This window comes from Pleurodeles waltl, chromosome 10 (assembly GCF_031143425.1).
Source record: "Pleurodeles waltl isolate 20211129_DDA chromosome 10, aPleWal1.hap1.20221129, whole genome shotgun sequence".
Taxonomy (NCBI): domain Eukaryota; kingdom Metazoa; phylum Chordata; class Amphibia; order Caudata; family Salamandridae; genus Pleurodeles; species Pleurodeles waltl.
The window spans coordinates 572,076,159-572,091,674 of NC_090449.1; the positions used below are offsets into that span (position 1 = coordinate 572,076,159).

The 15,516-nt window shown below is 42.9% G+C and overlaps 1 protein-coding gene across 2 annotated transcripts in view; it reads right to left on the reverse strand.

Annotated features, from left to right (window-relative positions):
* CCDC13 (coiled-coil domain containing 13) overlaps positions 1 to 15,516 on the reverse strand; it is a 527,643-nt gene that overhangs the window by 435,322 nt on the left and 76,805 nt on the right. The window lies entirely within an intron of this gene.

Consider the following 15,516-nt stretch of genomic DNA (forward strand, 5'->3'; position numbering starts at 1 on the left):
GGGGCACCCACAGCACACAAAGGTGGGAGAGCCTAGCCTACGAGCAGTGGGAGCCCCCACTGCTCCCACCTGGCAGGAGCAGCTGTTTTTGATCTGGTTGGGAGGGAAGGACTCACATCTTTTCCAATTTAATTTTAACTTGGCTCTGGGGATGCAGTTTTAGGGGCCTCAGTGAGGCTCAGGGACAGGGACTGTGCCACATTTGCAAAATATACAAAATGAGCTAGCCTACCAAGCCCTGGCCCACCCAGGGAATGGGGATGAATGTTTGTGTTTTCAGGTGTAGGAGCCCCTGTATTTCTTTTTAATTTTACTGTGGGTTTGCAGATCTGCTGGAAATGTGCGGCAAAAGTTAGGACACATTTTTGACCCTGGCTCTAGCTGCAGTCCTAGGGGAGGCGGGTATCTTTACTCTGGCATCCTATACCTATTTAGTATGTCTTAGTTTAGAACTAAGATTGCTGCTCTCACATCAATGTTGATGTGGTGGTAGCTAATCTCTTTTCGAAATCTGTCGGCTGCGCAGTATGAAATATATTAAGGTTTTGAGGCTAAATTAATCAAAAACTACTGAGAGGATTTACATCAAATTACAAAAAACATGCTTTCTGGACCAAGAATTAGCTTTATGCCACATATGGTGCAAATCCGTTCAGCTGCTTGTGCTGTACCTGTGTCCAAATTTGCAATTTGGAGCAGAGGTGGTCGAAAACTTTTTTGGGAATGTTTTGTGAAGTTTTGTCAAAGTTATTAGAAAAAGGAAAACAAATCACATGAAAACATTGTCACACACACTCCCCCCCACCCCCCATTGAAAGAGCAAATTAAAACATTCGAGCACACATCATTTTGTAGTCAATGTATGCATTGTGATGCTTGTGCATGCATAGATCATCACCCATGTGCATGCTTACAAATTATGGGAGTATCTAAATATGGGAAGATGTAAATCTGTTTTCTTCTGAGATGTGCACTTCCACCACTACCCTGCACGTTGAAAATGTGTGTGAACAAATTTTACAATGAGCCAAAAGAACATTATGTAAATATAAGTATGAAAATATGTATTATGATGGTCTACTGCCCATATCGAGTCCCAATTAAGAGGCTCAGGCTATATCTGATATAAGATAAGCACTGTCAAGTTATTTTCGAAAGCATTTGTATTTTTTATAAAAAATTTTAATCAGTTTGTTTCATGTGATATTCTGCCACAATGAAAGATAGAGTGCTATTCCTTCCTGCGCATCCTTCTGTATCGGTTCATATTGTATTCCACCTTGAGGTTGGTGTTCAATGATTTGGTGAAGACAGCATTTCTCCAACTTTCTAAAACCTAGCCTGTACCAACCTCATTATTTGCACTGTGTGCCTCACTGTCAACGTGAAAAAACAGACAATAAAAAAAAAATACAAGTTCATCATGTTTGTTTGGACATAGGTTTCCATATTGTGTGCTTTAACTAACAGGAAAGGAAAACGAACTTTGTGCAATACTATTAACGTGTCTAGCCTAAAACATCTGCAATAATTATTCCATATGAATTTGATCTGTTGTACCTGCAGAGGAGGGCTGACGAACTTCAATCTTTATCCCGCTGGAAAATGTTTAATATATCTTCCAGCCAAGAACTTCAACATAGCATTGTTGTGACTAGGAGATGTCGGGGAGGGAATGTGGATGAGAAACATTGGCCTTATGCTGAATGAAAACACACTATTTTGTTGACAGCTGGGTTTTCAGAGAAAGGTTTATCTTGTGCATGAAGCCTAATTTGTATAATCAGCCGTGGCTTAATGCTTTCATTGTCACAGCTGAGAGAACATTTTTGGTGATGATTTTTTAACATTAGGAACAAGTGGCAAGATATGGTAAATTTGTAAATTGGATGTTGATGAATGGTTTTATTTTAATGTGGTTTGAAGTGCAGACACATTGATGCTCTAATGGGTTGCAGAAATGTTATCAACCGTGCGGATCATTGATGGAGACATAGCTAATAATGTAAGCAAGAATACTTCCAACAGGGATTCAGGAGGTATATTATGAATAAGTTAAGATGTATTGTGGGTGGAGGATGAAAAAAAGTAATAGTGTTAAAGTGTCCTCTATTTTTGCTTTGATCCATCGAGAGAAAAAAAGTATTTCTTTTGAGTGCAGAGGGGTTTTTATCTGCCGAAATGTTTATGAAGTAGGATGGCGCTCTTTCTAGGAACTTTTTACTCCAAACAGCTGGGACCTTTGGGCCTAAATTCTGTTGCAAAGGCTGTCCTCACCAAGGAATCCCTCCTTGGTATAAGGAAAGATGCAGTAAGTAGTTTCTTAGGTCAGGAAACTTTTTTGAGGAAGAATATGATGTCCTAGACCCTGCTCACCTCCATGCCAAAGTTTGATTTAGTAGCAAAACCTTAAATGTTGAATGCTTTGATAGTATACCAAATACATTTTAGGGATATAAACCTAGGGGGAATTATGTGGTCCAGTGCATCAATCTCCCTATATGAACCTATAACAAAATTAATGTGCACTAATCCAAAAGAACAGACTCCATTCAACCAATTAGGGTAGGGGTCTTTTCAGTCACTACATGCATTAGTCTTACAGGAACAGTAGCCCTCACTCACCACTAGGTGACATGCTTCATCATCGAGCCATGCTCATCGTCAGGCAGGCACTATAATGCCTGACGGGTCATACTAGAGGGCTCTTGCCAGAGATCTTTTTTAAAAAAGAATGGTGGTAGTGAGTGGATGTGAGAGGGGTTGGGAAAACTGCTAAAACTGGCGAAAAGTGCCCAAGAAAACTATCTTTAAAACAACCTGACACCCCTGCCAAAGTTAAAAACAAAACAAACGGGGAAAGTACAGAAAACAATGATCTGGTTCCCTACCAACAACTAAATATAAGTCTGCTACTCTAATTAGAGGTTTAGATATTATGGAACTGTGTGTGGGTATTCCTTGCACTACAGAACTACTAGTTATGGTCAACATGTTTCTCACCTAATACAGTCACACGGATTAGGTGAAGATTCTTCACGACCTGTTGTTGGGCCTTACCCTCACTGAGAGTAAAACACTCTACTCCTATTGCCTATATAAGAAATCACTGAAATCTTATGTTCGAATCATAAACTTCTGAATGCGGAGACCCTCCAAGGTCAGGTACATGGACGCATAGAAGCTGGCCACTCTTCTATCAAGATATTTAACTGAAGAGGGCTGTGGTCAGTTTGACCTACCCAGTTGTCCAATCTCCCCATATGCTTTGATAGAACATTGATGAAGTCTTTTCATCTTATTAGGAGTGCCCTGAATGTGAAGACTTCAATTCTGCACCCAGGTAGTTAATTATACCTTAGATCTATTTAGATATGGAGTGAATTCACAACAAGGATTTTCAGTAGAATCCTGAGAAGCAGAGAAATTACAAATTATTGGGGACACTAGGCTAATCCTGGTTCAGTTGCCACAGTAAATTCTTTTTCCTGCTGCAGTTTCTTTTATTACCTCGAACTCGAAGGTTAAGGTTAGGTCATGGCGCTTATGAACTTATTTTTTTTTGTAATAAAGTGAAGGGTGAATACTTATTGGAGAGGAACACCGGAATCGTGATCTGGATGAATTTATGTATATTGGAGACCATGCAACTGTCCTGAAGAAGGTGGCGACAAACTCTGAAGACCACCAAAATGAGTTGACACATTCTTTATACTAAATCTGCTGACACATGCCACAATTAGGCTGCAGTATAAAGAGAATGGTGATTGGGAGTGTAGAGAATGAGGGCGGATTAGTCATTTTGGAATAGACAATGTTATGAGGTCTTATAGGGGGGGTCTCCAGGGGATTATGTGATGTCAATGCATTTTAAGGGTCAGTATGAATTATTTGTTTTTTATTGATGTGAGTTTTATTGTATGTATTGGAAAACCATTCTTTGGGGGATTTATATTTTTTTTATCATTGATTCAATTTGTATTAAAGGATAAATATTGTTGATATATTTCCTGTGTATAGTATATCAGTGGCACTGGTCATTTAAAGGTTGAATGGTGGGTAGATGCACTACGATGTGGGTTGGTAGTGTGTTTAAGGATAAGGGTAATTCAAGCTACTACTCAAGGGGAACTTGATAAAAAAAAAAAAGTTCAGGTCCTCGAGCCAGAACACAAGCAAACCAAGACCGGTTTCACCCTAATAAAATTTCATGCCACTGCGGCCAAGAATTTTTGTTGACAGTCAAGGGTACATATCACCTACAGAATGGCCTGCCTCAGATGTTTCACATTTGTTGGTGTTCTAGTGCACAAGCCTATATGAGATCTTTCAACCTGTTTCAGTGTTTCATTCAACAGGTGATACGCAGGTAAGGTGTGTCCATTCTGTGGTCGTGATGAAGACCCCAAAACAAATCAAGTTGAGTCTTCCTCAGCTCTAAACATCTACTTTTATTTCATTATTGGACTATCCCTATAAATTATTCAGGCTGCTTGCTACTTATGAATTCATGGAACGCTATGTCCGCCTAGCAAGTATTAATGCAGCCAAAAGTTTTTTTGATGGAGTTGTCATTTAATATAATGAACTCTTTACAACTTGTGAATTAAAAATGTTACACTTTTTTTCTTGCGCACCTTCTTTCTCTATTTATGACTAGTTCCTCTGCAATTTTGCCATAAACTGATTCCATAATATTATTTTCTGATTAAATGTCGATGGGTTTCTTATAAATATCAATGTTTTACACTTTTTTTCTGGAGCACCTTCTTTCTGTCTCTATGACTAGCACCTATACAATTTTGCCTAAATTCATTCCATAATAATATTTTCTGATTAATGGTCTGTGGATTTCTTTCAAACATTGATGTTGCACAGGAATATATTGATTGGTCCCATTAAGTGTATTTAAATGTGAAGTTAAATAACTCGGAAGAAACCATTGTTCTTGTTCTCTTCCCCAAATAAAGAGGGGACCGATAGCAGTCTGACACATAGCAGTCTGCGATGGAAACCAACACGATGTGGCTGGTTACAGCAGCCCATGCAGGAGTGCAGGAGTTGTGCAAGGAGACACGAGGGACCTAGTGTTTCCTTCCTCCCGCTCTTATCCTCCTCAAAGCGCCATCAAAAAATATAATTGTTTGTTTTTTATTGACAGAGGCACATTGACAATTCAAACGGAAATGCCATACATAATAGCAGAAACAGTACACAGCATGAACTATAGCTATGGCAGGACAAATAAACCAGATAAGCTGACTAAAGGATTTAGTAGAACTCTGATTTGGAAGAGAAGATCCATGAAAGTAAACAAAAAATAGAGAGTTTAGATGGTGCATCCGCGAGATGGACTTTTTGCATTTTGGATATGATGTATTCTTCCTCTCCAATTTTGTGAAATGGCTTTGTAGGCTGCCTTTAATGCTATCAAGTCTGTGGAAGCCACAACTACCAGGAAGCTGGACGTTTCAAGTATGGGGGTCTAAAAGATGAAGTGACCTGAATCTAGAGACGCAGCATTATAGTTTTGGAGTGACTAATACATTTTGGTGTGAGGAACACAGAGTTCAGGTGGGAGGGTAGCAGGTCATGATGTCCATGAGGTGGTGTTGGGAAGTACTTTGATCTAATAAGCAAAAGCCTGAATACAGCCCTGCTTTTAGATGCAAGCTTTTAATCTTTATGATGAAACAGAGTAGTTGGGGAATCAGTGTGAATAGAATTAGATTCCGGTTGCGAAATTAACCATCACAAGAATATAACCTAAGGAATACTTCAGAGGCTCACTAGCAGATCACTGAAATAGCATAGTGTGCTAAATTAGAAAGTATTAGCTAGTGCCTTACTGGTATGAAATGGAAGGTATGACTGTATTATGTATGTTTGTGACATGGTATTGTGCTGCTGTGGTGGTAACAAATCAATAGTACACCGGGATTACTATCACAGGAAGCAAAGATCAGGCTATCAGCAGGGGAACGGAGAGAGACTGGGGATGTGTGTTTATTCTATCACCATCCCTACTACTCACCCTCCCCTTCCCTACCATATCCTGCAACCCCCTAACCCCCCCCCCTCCCCCCCCCCCCACCACCACCACCACCACCACCTCTCGTTATTCCTCGACCCTTCAATAAGAGTGCCTGGTAACAGGGCACTGGAATATCTGTCTCCTTTCCCTGCATCCCAAATAAACTCACTATCTGCCCTCCATCTTACATATTATACCACATACATTAATAGCCACAATTAATATTCCCACTTTGTATTTAACAAAAAGTCCTGAACACAGCTACATTGCTTTATCCTGGCTCCTGCTCACTAATGGTTCTAACTAGATGGCTCTTTCCTATGATCAGAAGAAGGATTAAGCAAGGCATCAGGAGAACACAGACCCTAAGAGTAGAGCAGGTGAGAGCTCTGTCTCTCTCTCTCTCTCGTTCTCTCTTTCTCTCTCTCTCTTTTTTTTTTTTTTTTTTGGTAAAACAAAGATGGGTGGCATTCAGCCCTAATTTCCCCGAACATAAAATTTTTGCTGCATCCAACCCATTCTGCAACCATAACAATTATACTTACTAGGGAGGGAGGCTAATATTTGCTACAGAGTGGTAACGTTTCTAAATAGTGTTATATCAAATCAGAAATATGTGTTCACCAATAATAAGGAAGAGGTGATATCCCCAATTTAATTCATTCTGATGGCAGTTAATGGTATTTTAGATTCTGCCAGAAGACTTCTACCAGCAGAAGAAGCACAGTTATTCCCAAATGTTTTTGCATCTTGACCAAATCTAAGGAACTGAAATGCCTAGTGAGCCAGCTCAACTGATATTAGATTGCCTTTAGCACATTCTTGATGGGAAATTAATTATTTATATGGTTTTACATGATTTAAATGTTTTGTGTTAATGGAAGCATTCACTGGTTTGTACTAACTGTATATTTATAAAACAGATCGTGAACCCTCATTCAGAATTTCTGAGCCTTATACTACAACTTTTGATAGCATTCTCTCACTCTTTTGTAATGCTGTCTTCATATCATCGCACAGCTTTTAGTTTTACCTCTCATTTCACACTAATATAACAGGGTCCTTGCACAGCATAACAACAGCTGTCTAAAGTGAGCAGTATTCATGAGAAATGGAGTCCAATATGGGCACTGTGTAGCACCTATCTGTCAAGAGTAGGCAACAACATTGGTGTCCTAGATAGAACTTAATGTCTGTATCTGTTGTCAAATCACGTATTTCTGCGAATGAGATGCCAAATCACTTATAATGGAAGATTATCTGTGCACAAAAAGGACAATAAATTGTGACACATTCTGAATCAAACAAAAGTTATGGAATCTTACACTATATCACTTTTAAATCTCAAATGAAGGTGCAATAAAATTCCTACAATCGAGCCTCAGTTTAGAACAAGAAGCATTAACATTTTGATTTCTTTTTATGCTGCATACAAGAAACAAACCAAGGCCAGGTAAATATACTATTTAGAGCCAGATTTATATAAATATGGTTGCAAACCTTGGCTTGGGGCATCAAGATGGCAGTCTCATTTTAAGAGTGCTGCAGACCCTTCCGTCATCCACCACCATCTAGCACCCTGCTCAGCACCCCTATATGTCCTGAATAGCTGTTGCGCTGTGCCTGGAGCGGCTCGGGAACGGGGTGAGAGAATCAAACTCTGGAGATCCGAGGAGGCGGTGTCTCTGTGGCACTGGAGTAGAGGCCTACAAGAGGGCACTGGCGGAGTTCGGCTCGGACGTGCCGCAGTATGAATAGCCGGGGTGGCATAAAGAGAGAGGCGGCTGGGGCTGTGCTGCCAGCTCCGGAGGGAGACAAGGACCTATCTGGACCAGTAGGAAGATTCTGCCGGTGTGGACAGGATTGTGGCCGCGACCAGAGGAGCGATATTCCTACGACGCTCTAGTGACAGAAGTGCCAGCTCTCCCCGACTCAGAGGTGATGCAGGGCGGCTGGCAACCAGAGGAGTATACTGGGATGAGGTGTGAAGCGGCCTCGCATAAACGAACACAGAGGTGTTGCGGCGTTGTGAGGGAGAACCTGGTGGGAGAGACTACCACAGTGTGAAGTCGACCTGCCTGGCGTAGAGGCCTACAGGGCTCAGACAAGATGCAGGGACGCTCGCTGGTGAGCGACTGAACCCGGCTAAAGGCCCTGGGGAGAGAGAGGCCTAGTGGACCACACGGGGGACCCGGCCGATCACCACCCCAAGGGAAGCGACGATCCTGTGGCCCTTGGGGCCCTACATGAGAGATACCCCTCCTCCCAGGCCGGGGAGGCCGGAGGAGTCAGCTGGGGAGGAGTTGTGAAGATAGCAGAGCAAAATAGAAGCCCTTGTGGAAATTGGGGCACCTGCAACGCCAGTCACACGTCTGGTCGGTTGGGGTCCTGGAGTACCTCAGCAGACTGCTCGGGGATAAGGAGGCTGGAGAACAGCAGGAGGTCGCCTGCGGGAGGACGCAGCTAGCTTGCTGAAGTCCTATGCGGGGTAAGGAAGAGCAATGGGACCATGGACGCAAAAGGTTCCTATTGTGGGGCCCTGGGAGTGTTTGGCCTGGTGGTGTGACAGTGGTCCTAAAGACACCGCGACTAGAGCACATGAAGCAGATTAACCAGCAGGGCATTTAGGAGCAGATTGGCCGGGTGGTGTCTGAGACGCTAGTATCCAGTTCAGTAGCTTGGAAGGGAGGCCGCAGAGTGTGAAGGAGCTTGAATCTGACAGTCCCTCGCGACGGTCGACAGTGTCCGGTGTGACCGGCGGGGACAGGTCCCACCCGTGCAACCCACGGGCAGCGAGTCAGCAACACTGGGAGAGCCTTGTGGAAAGAAGCCCTGGGTTGCGGTGACGACTGAGAACTCGTCAGAACACTGTGGATAGAATAAGCCGTAGGTTTACAATGGGGTAAGACAAACGGCCAAAGCTACCCACTTTCAATCGTGCTTTTGGAGTGCTCCTGGGTCACCGGTACAGGGGACACAGACAAAATCCAGCACACAATACTGGGTTCCCAGGTGGCTGTGGAGACTAAAATTTGAGAAATACGGGTTGATGTGACCTTGCTTTGCCAGGACTTGAGAGGCGTGATCTTCCGGTGACAGAAACAGAAAACCGTGTGTCCGTGGTAGAAGACTATCTCCTCACTAAATCGCATGAACTTCAACAATGCCTTGAAGATGCCGAAAATAGGTCACTGCGTAACAACCTGAGATTTGTGGGCTTCCCTGAAGGAGCTGAGGGAACACGGCCAGTGGATTTCTTAGCGACTTGGTTGAAGTTATGGGTGCCCCTGGACAAACTAACTCTGTGGTTTGCTCTACTGGGTGGGGTGTTTGGGGCGACAGATGCTTCTTCTGGTTGCGGGTGAATAGGGTGTGGGGATGTTGGGGAGGGTGAGGTTAGGTTTGAATGTAAGACTGCTGAAATGCTGTTAAGATTTTATTTCCAAAGTCCCACAAACAAAAATTCCCAGAGATATGGTTATGCCGAAGTGAACGAGGTATACTAAGGGGAAGAACGTTAGACCTACAGATTTTCCACATGGCAACAGTTAGGGTGTTCTCCTGGAATGTAAACGGGTTGCTAAATAGAATTAAACAGGTGGAGGTACTCCGCCTCAAGCAAGGGCTTCATCCATCTGACACATTTACCGGGCACGTCCTGTCCTTTTTTTGGCTCGTTATGGGTACAATTGAGTGTATCATGCTGGGTTCACGTGTGGCTCCCAGGGGGTGGCAATATTGCTCCGCAGGGGATTTCCCATGGTTGTGCATCAGACATGGATGGACACAAATGGTCAATTTGTAGCGTTGGTGGGGATGGTAGGGAGATACCCCTTGAACTTGTTGTGTCTCTATGATCCTCCCATTGCACTTAAACACTTCCTGGAAGAGTTGACGGAGGTGGTGCGTCAGATGCCTCCTGGATGCACAATTACAGGAGGTGACATGAATGCAGTACTAGATCCAGCAGTAGACACTAGAAGAGTGGCCTTAGGGGAGAGGCATAGATGCAAACTACTCCTGGGTCAATGGATATCAAATCTGGGGTTGTGTGAGGTCTGGAGAACCTGGAACCCATGTTCCAAGCAGTACACCCATACTTCTGTAGCACATCATACACAGGCACGTACTGACATGGTCTTTATGCCAGCAGCCAATCTCCCCAAGGTTCAGCAGATCCGGATCCTTGTTCGAGGCATATCGGACCATGCCCCAGTTCTCCTGGTCATCAGATCAGCCTTTTAGACGCAGCACCCCATGTGGGTCCTTAACCCCTGGCTCTTATAAAGGGGGGGATTAGGCTGCAAATCTGAGGGAAGAGATTGACCAATATTTTGAGCTTAGTGACGGAACACTACATAAAAAAGCAATGTTGTGGGAGGCTGGGAAGGCCACAATAAGAGGCCGAGCTAAGGCTCTTCTCTGAGCTAAGGAGACAGCTGGACAAGCTCATGTTGCCCGGCTGGAGGCACAGGCACTCCAAATGGAAAGGAGCATGGAACAGGACAGACAGGAGATGAGCATGCATTGAGTTAGTGAGGGAGGGAATAAGGGCACAGTCTTTAGAGACAGCAAAACAGATATGGCGGGCATCCCAAGCAAGGATGTATGGATGGGGAGACAAGAATAGTAAACTGCTATACTGGTTGGCCAGAAAACCTATGGAGGGGCAGGTGATACTGGAGGAGGTAGATACAGGGCGGATCTCCAAATCATCTCCGGCTGGGATAGCGGCTACATTTGCACAATATTATGAAGCTCTGTGTGCTGCATCCCCTAGGCCCCAGGTGGAACTACAGGAGCCACTGTTAAATGGGCTGATCCTGCCGAGAATTCTAGAGCAGGAGCAAGATGCGCTAGATCAACCTTAGTCCCTGGAAGAGATAGTAGATGCCATCTCAGCCTTAAAGACGGGAAGACTCCAGGTCTGGATGGATACCCTACGGAGTGTTATTCTAGGTTTAAAGATCTCTTAGTGACTCGGCTATTTGATCTGTACGAGAAAGTACTGGAAGTGGGAGACTTGATGGATAATTTAGACTAAGCTACCATAGTGGCCCTACCAAAGACAAAGCTACCTTCCTCGTCATGTGCCGATTACAGCCCAATATCGCTGATCAATGGGGAGCTGACATTTTTTTGCAACACTATTGGCGAATCGTCTGTGAAAGGTTCTTGGAGGTTTAGTTCAATCGGACCAGTGTAGGTTTATGCCCAACCGCAGTACTAGGCATTGTATAAGGAGGTTGAACGTGGCACTGGAGCATAGACATATCTTTCCAGGCCCTTTAGTGCTGGTGTTAATAGGCTTTGAGAAAGCATTTGAAACCATTGGCTGTAGTTATTTAAAACAGGTGCACATTAAGGCAGGCTTGGGTGAGAGGTTTCGGAGCATGGTAGAACTACTATATCATAACCCGACAACCAAACTACTTGTCAATGGGACAATGTCAAAGGTGTTTCCTATCTGCAGGGGAATGCAGCAGGGGTGCCCATTGTCCCGCTCCTCTTTGCTATGGTCATTGTACCATTGTCATCTTACTCCGGTGAGACCCCTTGATGACGGGTTGGTACTGGCCTGGAGGAGAGGAAGATTGTATAGCAATGTACGCAGATGATGTATTGTTGTATCTGTCCAATCTGGAGGGGAGCAGGCCCAGATGTCTGTATCTCCTGCACCTGTTTGCAGAAGCATCCGGGTGGGTCATTACACAGAAATCACTTCTGGTGCCACTGGATGGGTTCCAAGAGGCAATTGAGTCGCAGTCTGAATTACCCATACGGCACCTTAGCTTCACTTACTTCAGAATTAAGATAGCATTGGAACCACCCCTTGAATGGGCGCTCAATGCCAAGCAACTTGTTCACAGAGTTAAAGGGGACTTGAAGAGGTGGTAAGCGCTACCCCTAAATATTTTAGGACGTAGTGCTCCATTTAAAATGTTGGTGTTGCCACGTTTCCTTTACAGTCTTCAAAATCTCCCCATACAATTACCAGCCCAGTGGTTCAGAGAGATGGACACAATGGCCAACTCCTTCCTCTGGCAAAATAAGAGAAGGCGCCTCAGTAGAGAGATCTGCCAGCGAAGCACGTAGGAGGGAGGGTTGGGTATATCCAACATAGTTCATTACTATCTGGCAGCTCAGGCTCTTGTGCTCCATGACTGGCTCACGGACAGATGGGCGGACCCGGCTTATCGGTTGAAGGCAGACACGCATCACGGATCTCCTATATGGTGGACCCGTTTTGCTGAACATCCCAGAGTTGACTAGCATGGTGTTTCTGGGATGGAGGGAGGCACAGCGTCACACTGGGTGGTGGAAGAAACTAATACACCAAACTCCTTTGTGTCGGGGAACATGGTTGGGTCAGGAGAGCGCATTAAAGGGATTTTTACGATGGGACGCGATCGGAATAACTGTGCTTTGGGATGTGTAGAATGGGGATCATATGCAGTCTTTCCAGGAACCTCCAAAAGGGTACAGGTTGTCACACATGCAGTTCCATAAATATTTGAAATTGCAGTATGCCCTCAGATCCCAAATTCCTGAGGCAATCTCAATCCCTGGATTAGGCCCCATGGAAGCGAAGGTGATGGGCCACGCCCCAGTGTGGGTGTTGTGATGGATCCCCAGCAGACTTCTTTCATATGGTATGGCCCTGTCCCATTATTGTAGCTTACTGGGAAAAGGTGTTGTCAGAACTCGCAACGGATGTGGGACAAACTCTGGAGCTGTCTCCAGTGATGGTCCTGTTGGGAGTGATGGAGGGGATGGGAGGCTCCCAGGTGGATATACAACTGGTGAGCCCAGCCCTTCTGGAGGCAAAGAGAGACACTGCAAGACACTGGTCAAAGACCAGTCCCCCTACGATTGTGCAATGGAGAAGGGGAGTGGACTGGTGTGCCCAAATGGAGAAACCGGTTTATGAGGCGCGAGGGTGCCTTCGGAAACACAGTAGAATCTGGTCTACATGGACTGCCAACCAAGGAAAATATGTGGTAGACAACCTGTAGATCTGTTATACATGTGTACTATTATACTAAATATGAGCCTCGCTTGTAGGGACTTCTGGGTTGAATGGGACATGCTGGAAACACAGTTATATGTACAGCTGTATCATTCTTGTTGATTGGTAAACAAGAATTTGTGTCAAAATACAAATTTGGTTATTAAAAAAAAAATAATAATATGGTTGCAAAATACTGGTCAACCAGTATTTTTGCACCCACTAAATTATTTTGCAAACCTTCCTACCCAATAATATGTTGATTTGCAAACTATGGATTTGATGTGGGTCACAATTTGACCTACCTCATAACTATTCATGAGGTAGGTCTCAATATATATATATTTTTAATTAATGTGGATCATTTGTGTTAAAGAAGAGTGGACTGCATTTAAAAAATGTTTACTTTTCAAGTTTGTTTGTGGAAACAAAAAAGGTTTTTTGGGATAGGCAGACTCCCAAACAATGTTTTGTTTCTTTTTTAAACATTCACAAGAAGAAGCAGTACTTAGGGGATCCCTTATTGTCTTTGAAAGGGTTTCCATCTCTGTTGAGTAAGTAACCTATAAATGATTTCTAACACAAGGTGCATTAGAAAACCATTGATACATTGAATTGTGTATCGCAATTGGAAAGGATGCCTCAAAATGTTACTTCCAAATTGGTATTCAGAATTCACTTATAACCACTTTTTGTGATTTGTTCAACATTACTGAATCACTCACTGGGCTTAGCACATAAGAAAAGGCCATTTAGCAGTTTCATACCATGTGATTTAAAGAATCGCAGGGCTTGGAACTACTAAATGGCTTAGTACATCTAGTTCTACATTTCCTGTAGGACTCTTGGAATACACAAAGCACTACTGTCAGATGACAAGCTTGCTGACTACAGAAGCCATTTTGAAAATAAGGTTTTCCCAAAAAACGCAATACATTCTCTAGCATAACTAAATACTTACTTGAAGAATAACCTATATAAGAATGTAAAAGCATAGCAATTTTCATCAAGCATTGCTTAAAAGATCATTTTAGTGTGTTCAAAAGTATGCTACATGAAACAAAAACAAAAACAAACAAAAAAATGTTTTACAACTTTGTTGTGACCAGGCTGGATGGATGTCACACTATCCATGAGCTCACTTTTGATTCATTCTGTATTAACAAATAAAATAAAAAAAAGCTTTTATCTTTATGGCATCATCTGGCTACTCTACTAGGTCCTTCTGTAATGAACATGACGAGAAACAAGCACTGGCTAAGTCAATATGTCTGGCTCCAAAGTGCCAATGCAAGCAAACAGCATTAGTGTATGTCTGTGCTTGTAAGTATTGGCAAATAAGCCAGGTTAACTGGCTTTTCTAATGCCTGGATTAATAACTCTCCCATAATTTACATTCAATAATAATGGGGATTAAGTGCTATCAAAACCTTCCAGGACAACCCAAGTATCTTGATAGGATATGGTCAATAGGCTCCATCTAAAAAACCTGAGCTGCTCTTGTAAAACTCTGTCTCACTGAGGATGCCAGGGTGGTTGTTCAGATGATTTCTTATTAGGAGAATATAATCTGAGAAGTATGGTCACTAAATACAAATACGTTGGAATCGTCTGTAGTCTACCCTATGTAATTTGGATACCCTGATGTGAAAACCTTTCGTCTACACGAGAGAAGGTCTTTACTGTGTTAAGTTGTTTAATACATTTCAGCTGAAACCGCAGTATCTTTATCCTGACAAGACTATATTACAGAGTCTAAGAATACAACTGGAATACACAGGATAACCCAACATTTCCAATGGAGGCTTTTCAAGGGGATGTTTAGGTAAGGTTGTATGGTGCATATCAACTACAGAAATGTTGTGCTACCAAGAGCACCAAAATATCAAAATGTTTGGTGCACACAGGTAAGTGTAGGTTTACTATTCTGAACTCTACATCCAAGTACCTTGAAAAGCAACAAATCTTCAAGGCGTTTGGATGTGGAGTTAAGTAATAATGTAAACCTTTACTTACCTATATATACTTACCTTGTTGATATGTTGGACCTTGCTAATTTGTCCATCATATTTTGGCAGCACGATATTCTGGAGTGGATATTAAGGTGAAGGACCGTAGGAGTAATTAATGTAAAATTCAGTTTATTAAAATGCGTTCATCTGGTATCTCCTAACGAAGAAGAGAGACCAGTGAAACTCTCATGTTGTTTTCATGAAGTTTTTAACTCTAGAAAACGCTCCTCAACAGTGCATTCACCATCTGCTGCAAACCAATGAGTAGAATAAATATTAAATGAAGGAAGGTGGACCATGTAATGGATTTATTACACAGGAAGGTCAAACTCCACGTTTAAGAAAACGCAGACTAAAAATTCTTTATGCCATCATTGTGACTGAAGCTTCTAAGGTCAATGTTTTCATTTGGATCTGACACTGGTATCCTACTGAGCTACATTCCCAAATGGATGATTGGA